Genomic DNA, 6,071 nt, shown 5'->3' with positions numbered 1-6,071 from the left:
CTGTGTCACTGGAAAATCTATCAGTGGGTTTAGGAATTTGTTGAGATAGATACCCTACTTGGGACTCTAATCTCTTGATATTTTCCCCTTGGTTTTTGATATTGGCTCGCACTTCTTCCTTAAACATCTTATTGTCTTGGACTTCTCTGCATAAGTTTTCAAGTAGAGCCTCAATCTTTGAGAGTCTATCATCTGTTAGAGATGGTGGGTTGAGATTAGGTGGTTGAGAAGGTTGGTTAGGTGGGTGTTGATAGGATCTTTGTGAGGTGTGTTGGTGAGTCGCATTGCTGTTGGAATTGAGGTTGTGGCATCTCTGATCTTGACCTTGGTCTTGTTGATTTTCCCACCCAAAGATGGGGTGATTTCTCCATCCAGAGTTGTAAGTTTTGGAATATGGATCATGGATTTGTCTAGGTGAGTTTCCAACCTAATGGGCTTGCTCCCAGTCACCTTCTTCTCCTATATTCACTCCTTCTTGAGCTGGTGATGAAGTGATGGCTGCTGCAACTTGGTTTTCCTCCACCTTCTTAGTAAGATCTGCTAGCTGCTTGGTGATCATCTTATTTTGAGCTAGCAATGCATCCATGTGGTTCAGCTCCATTACTCCTCTAGTGTTACTTCTTTTGGAGGCATAGAAGTAGTCATTCTCAGCAACTGTTTCAATGACATCTATGGCTTCTTCAATGGTTTTCTTCTTGTTTAGAGAGCCTCCTGATGAATGATCTACGGCCTTCTTTGACTCATAGGAAAGACCTTCATAGAAAATGTGAAGTTGAACCCATTCATTGAACATTTCTGGTGGGCATCTTCTTATTAAGTCCTTGAATCTCTCCCATGCTTCATAGAGAGTCTCACCATCTTGCTGCCTGAAGGTTTGCACCTCAGCTCTCAGCCTGTTGATTCTTTGAGGAGGGTAGAATCTTGCCAAAAATTTGTTCACCACATCTTCCTAATTTGTTAAGCTCTCCTTTGGGAAGGATTCAAGCCATTTGGATGCCTTGTCCCTGAGTGAAAAAGGGAACAAGAGCAGCCTATAGACATCCGGGTGAACTCTATTAGACTTCACAGTGTCACAAATTCTCAGGAAGGTGGTTAGATGTTGATTAGGGTCTTCTTGAGCACTTCCTCCAAATGAACAATTGTTCTGAACAAGGGTGATGAGCTGGGGTTTTAGTTCAAAGTTGTTGGCATGTGTGGTGGGCTTCTGGACGCTACTTCCATAGTTTCCTAGATTAGGATTAATGTAGGAGCCTAGAAATCTCCTTTCTTGCCCATCACGGTTTGTAGGGCCTTCTCTAGCATGGTTGTGAGCTTCCTCTTCATGATTATTTTCCAAATTCTCTTCCATGTTGGGTTCAAAGTACTCTTCCTCTTCCTCAGCACCAACAATTCCTTTCCCTCTTGCTTCCCTCTTTAGTCTCCAGAGGGTCCTTTCAGGTTCTGAATCAAAGGAAGTTGAAGCTCCCTCTCTTCTCCCTGTCATACAACTAACAAAACTCACAGCAAGAGATAAAATGAGGAGATTATTCTTGTTAGAGTAATTGTTAGTGTGAGTAATGCAAATTATCAAACAGTTAGTGGGTTAGTGAGCAGAATTGTAATTAACAAAGAAAAAGAAAGAAAAACAAAGAGGGTGAAAGGGATGAGGAAGAAACTAAACAAACTGAAGGTAATAGACCAAATCAAATAACAAATAAAAAAAGAAAAATGCTCAATCTAGTGATCTTCCAACTTAATCATTGTTGATTCAAAATCAATCCCCGGCAACAGCGCCATAAACTTGATGCATGAAAACTTGTCTCTCAACAAATTTCCTTCAGCAAGTATACCGAATTGTCGTCAAGTAAAAACTCACAATAGAGTGAGGTCGAATCCCACAAGGATTGATTGGTCAAGAAATTTTAATTGGAAGATTATGCTAGTTGAGCTAAGTAGGATGTAATTGAGAATTGCAGAAAAATTAAATGGCAGGAAAGTAAATAACAAAAAATAAAGTGCAGAATCTTAAATAGGGATTTGGGGCAATGAGGTTAAAAATAATTGATAGAAAGTAAAGAGAATGGGTAAGATCAGAAATGGGGAAATCATTGGGTTCAGGAGATGTTGCATTCTCCGGATCAAGTTCATTCTCATCTCTTCCTCAATCAATGCATTCATTGATCTCCTTGGCAATCTTAAGTGATTGGATCCCAATTCCTTGGCAATCCAATCTCTCTAAGCTTGAACAATTGCCCAATTCCTTGATTTAATTGCTCATGGGAAGCTATGAAGTATGGTCACTGATTATACCACATGTATTTCCAAATTAAAGTGTTGGGAGGATTACATGTCACTATATCTGCCCAAATCCCAATTTGGTCCAACATGAGAAAGAATTTCTAGCATGATCTCCTCATCCCTTTTCCAAGGCTCAGAGGAGATCCAATTATGGAGAGTTTCTTTCCCAAGATAACTGGTGCACGAAATTGCAATCACACTTTTGTAATCCGCACAACTAACCAGCAAGTGCACTGGGTCGTCCAAGTAATACCTTACGTGAGTAAGGGTCGATCCCACGGAGATTATTGGTTTGAAGCAAGCTATGTTTATTTTATTATTCTTAGTCAGGATATCAATTAAAATTATCAGTAGGAATTATTAGAAACTAAAAGAGCGTGAAATAAATAATTGTTACTTTAATTATGGAGAATATGTTGGAGTTTTGGAGATGCTTTGTCCTCTGAATTTCAACTCTTCCTTGAAATCCTTTTTCCACACGCAAGGCTCCTTCCATGGCAAGCTCTGTGTAGGGTGTCACCGTTGTCAATGGCTACTTTCCATCCTCTCAGTGAAAACGGTCCAAATGCTCTGTCACAGCACGGCTAATCATCTGTCGGTTCTCAATCAGGTTGGAATAGAATCCAATGATTCTTTTGCGTCTGTCACTAATGCCCAGCCTTCAGGAGTTTAAAGCTCGTCACAGTCATCCAATCCCAGAATCCTACTCGGAATACCACAGACAAGGTTTAGACTTTCCGGATTCTCATGAATGCCGCCATCAATCCGGCTTATACCACAAAGATTCTGATTAAGGAATCTAAGAGATACTCATTCAACCTGATGTAGAACGGATGTGGTTGTCAGGCACACGTTCATGGATTGAGGAAGGTGATGAGTGATACGGATCATCACCTACTCCATAATTAAGCGCGAATGAACATCTTAGATAAGAACAAGCGTGTTTGAATGGAAAACAGAAGTAATTGCATTAATTCATCGAGACGCTACAGAGCTCCTCATCCCCAACAATGGAGTTTAGAGACTCATGCCATCAAAGAGTATGTAATTCAGATCTGAAAATGTCATGAGATACAAAATAAATCTCTAAAAGTTGTTTAAATAGTAAGCTAGTAACCTAGGGGCCCACTTGGTGTGTGCTGGGGCTAAGACTTAAGCCTCTCACGTGCTTGGGCTGTTTCTAGAGTTGAACGCGAGGTTGTAACGTGTTTTGGGCGTTGAACTCCAACTTGTAACTTGTTTCTGGCACTGGACGCCAGACTGCAACATGAAACTGGTGTTGAACGCCAGTTTACGTCGTCTATCTTTGCGTAAAGTATGGACTATTATATATTTTTGGAAAGCCCTGGATGTCTGCTTTCCAACCTAATTGAGAGCGCGTCAATTGGACTCCTGTAGCTCCAAAAAATCCATTCCGAGTGCAGGGAGGTCAGGATCCAACAGCATCAGCAGTCCTTTTTCAGCCTAACTCAGATTTTTGCTCAGCTCCCTCAATTTCAGCCAGAAAATACCTGAAATCACAGAAAAACACACAAACTCATAGTAATGTCCAGAAATATGATTTTTGCCTAAAAACTAATAATATTTTACTAAAAACTAATTAAAACATACTAAAATCTACATGGAATTACCCCCAAAAAGCGTATAAAATATTCAAGAATCAATTTTTTTTATTTTTCAGATCATCAATAACATTTCTCTTTTTCATCATTCTTTCAAGAGCCAACAATTTTAACATTCATAAACAACAAGATCAAAAATATGCACTGTTCAAGCATTCATTCAGAAGACAAAAAGTATTGCCACCACATATAAATAATTAAAATTTTTCTTATTAAGAACTCAAAAAAAATATTGCCTCTTTATTCTAAAAATCTACTATTTTATTCATGTTTGATGATGATGAGAAAAATAAATTATAACTTAATTGGAATTAAAATCAAAGTAGAGATACTAATTACTACTACTAATATATAACTTCTAAGGTAAATTCCTAATAAGAACAGTTATCACAAAGTTAAGGCAAAGATTAGAACTCAACGACCTTTGTTTTGGGAAGTGGATGTTCCTCTAGTATGTGGGGTGCTTGGTCCTTCAAGAGATAATTTCTGACGCTTTAGTTCCTTCAAGTCACATTCTTGCTCTTCCTGTTCCTTTAGGTGCCATGATCTTGATGAGTTTTAGCTCAGTGATCATGGCGAATCACACCAAACTTAGAGGTTTGCTTGTCCTCAAGCAAAATAAAGGAAAGGAGAGGAATAGTAGGAGAGGCAAATTCGAAATTCAAAAGATATGATGAGTTTTAAAAAGATATGAGAAGAAAGAAAAAAAATCAAGAAATATGTTTAGGAATGGAAAAAGATTTATCTTTATAGATTAAGATACATTTAGTATTTTTGAAAAAAAAAATTTTTGAAATTAGGGTTCTTAGAAAACTATTTTGATTTGAAGGATGACATTTTGAAACATGTTTATGCAAGAAATCATGATTTGAAATATAAAAAAAAATTAGAAAATTTGTAAAGAAAAACGAATTTTACCTCCTCCCCACCATCATGGCGTTAAACGCCCAACTGCTGCATGTTTTGGGCGTTTAACGCCCAATTGTTGCTTCTCCTGGGTGTTCAAAGCCCAGCTGTTGCTTCTTTCTGGCGTTGAACGCCAGGAAGTCCTTTGTCCCTGGGCATTTTTCTAAACGCCCAGGATGCTGTAGTTTTGGCGTTCAACGCCCAGAAGATGCTCCTTTCTGGCGTTCAACGCCCAGATGGCTATCCTTACTGGCGTTGAACGCCCAGTGGATGCTTCTTTTGGGCGTTCAACGCCCAAAACATTTCTTACTGGCTTTTTCACGCCAGTGAGCTCCCAAATTCCCCTGTAACTCTGTGAATTCAAGCAATTGCTATTTTACCTTGAAGATACTTTGACATATACCTGTGAAAAATCAATTAATTAACAAAAACAAATAAAATTGAATTTTGTGAATGGCTGGGTTGCCTCCCAGCAAGCGCTTCTTTAATGTCGTTAGCTGGACTATTACTAAGCTTTAATCAAGTCTCAGTTTTGAGCATTCTTGCTCAAAATTGCCTTCAAGATAATGTTTAACTCTCTGTCCATTAACAATGAACTTTTTGTTAGAGTCATTATTCTGAAGCTCTACGTATCCATATGGTGATACACTTGTAATCACATATGGACCTCTCCACCGGGACTTCAATTTCCCGGGGAATAATTTGAGCCTAGAATTGAATAGCAGAACTTTCTGCCCTGGCTCAAAGACTCTGGATGACAATTTCTTATCATGCCATCTTTTTGCTTTCTCTTTGTATATTTTGCATTCTCGAAAGCATTGAGTCTAAATTCCTCTAGCTCATTTAACTGAAGCAATCGTTTTTCTCCAGCTAACTTGGCATCGAGGTTGAGGAATCTGGTTGCCCAGTAGGCCTTATGTTCCAGTTCCACTGGCAAGTGACATGCCTTTTAATACACAAGCTGGTATGGAGAGGTCCCTATAGGGGTCTTGAATGCTGTTCTGTATGCCCACAGAGCATCATCCAAGCTTCTTGCCCAATCCCTTCTACGGTTAATTACAGTCCGTTCCAGGATTCTTTTGAGTTCTTTACTTAAGACTTCAGCTTGCCCATTAGTCTGTGGGTGATATAGAGTGGCCACCCTGTGGCTAACTCCATAACGAACCAAAGCAGAATAGAGCTGTTTATTGCAGAAATGAGTGCCCCCATCACTGATTAGTACTCTAGGGGTGCCAAATCTGCTGAAGATGTGTTTCTGGAGGAATT

General features: G+C 39.1%; 1 non-coding gene across 1 annotated transcript; it reads left to right on the top strand.

The window, feature by feature from the left end:
- Positions 1 to 787: 787 nt before the first annotated feature.
- Positions 788 to 895, top strand: LOC127739897 (small nucleolar RNA R71). Its single transcript, XR_008000639.1, has one exon. It is a non-coding gene; the product is annotated as a small nucleolar RNA R71 (small nucleolar RNA).
- The last annotated feature ends 5,176 nt before the right edge of the window (positions 896 to 6,071 follow it).

Source organism: Arachis duranensis, chromosome 6 (assembly GCF_000817695.3).
Source record: "Arachis duranensis cultivar V14167 chromosome 6, aradu.V14167.gnm2.J7QH, whole genome shotgun sequence".
In the NCBI taxonomy this organism is placed as follows: Eukaryota; Viridiplantae; Streptophyta; class Magnoliopsida; order Fabales; family Fabaceae; genus Arachis; species Arachis duranensis.
This window is presented reverse-complemented; position numbering and strand designations above follow the sequence as displayed.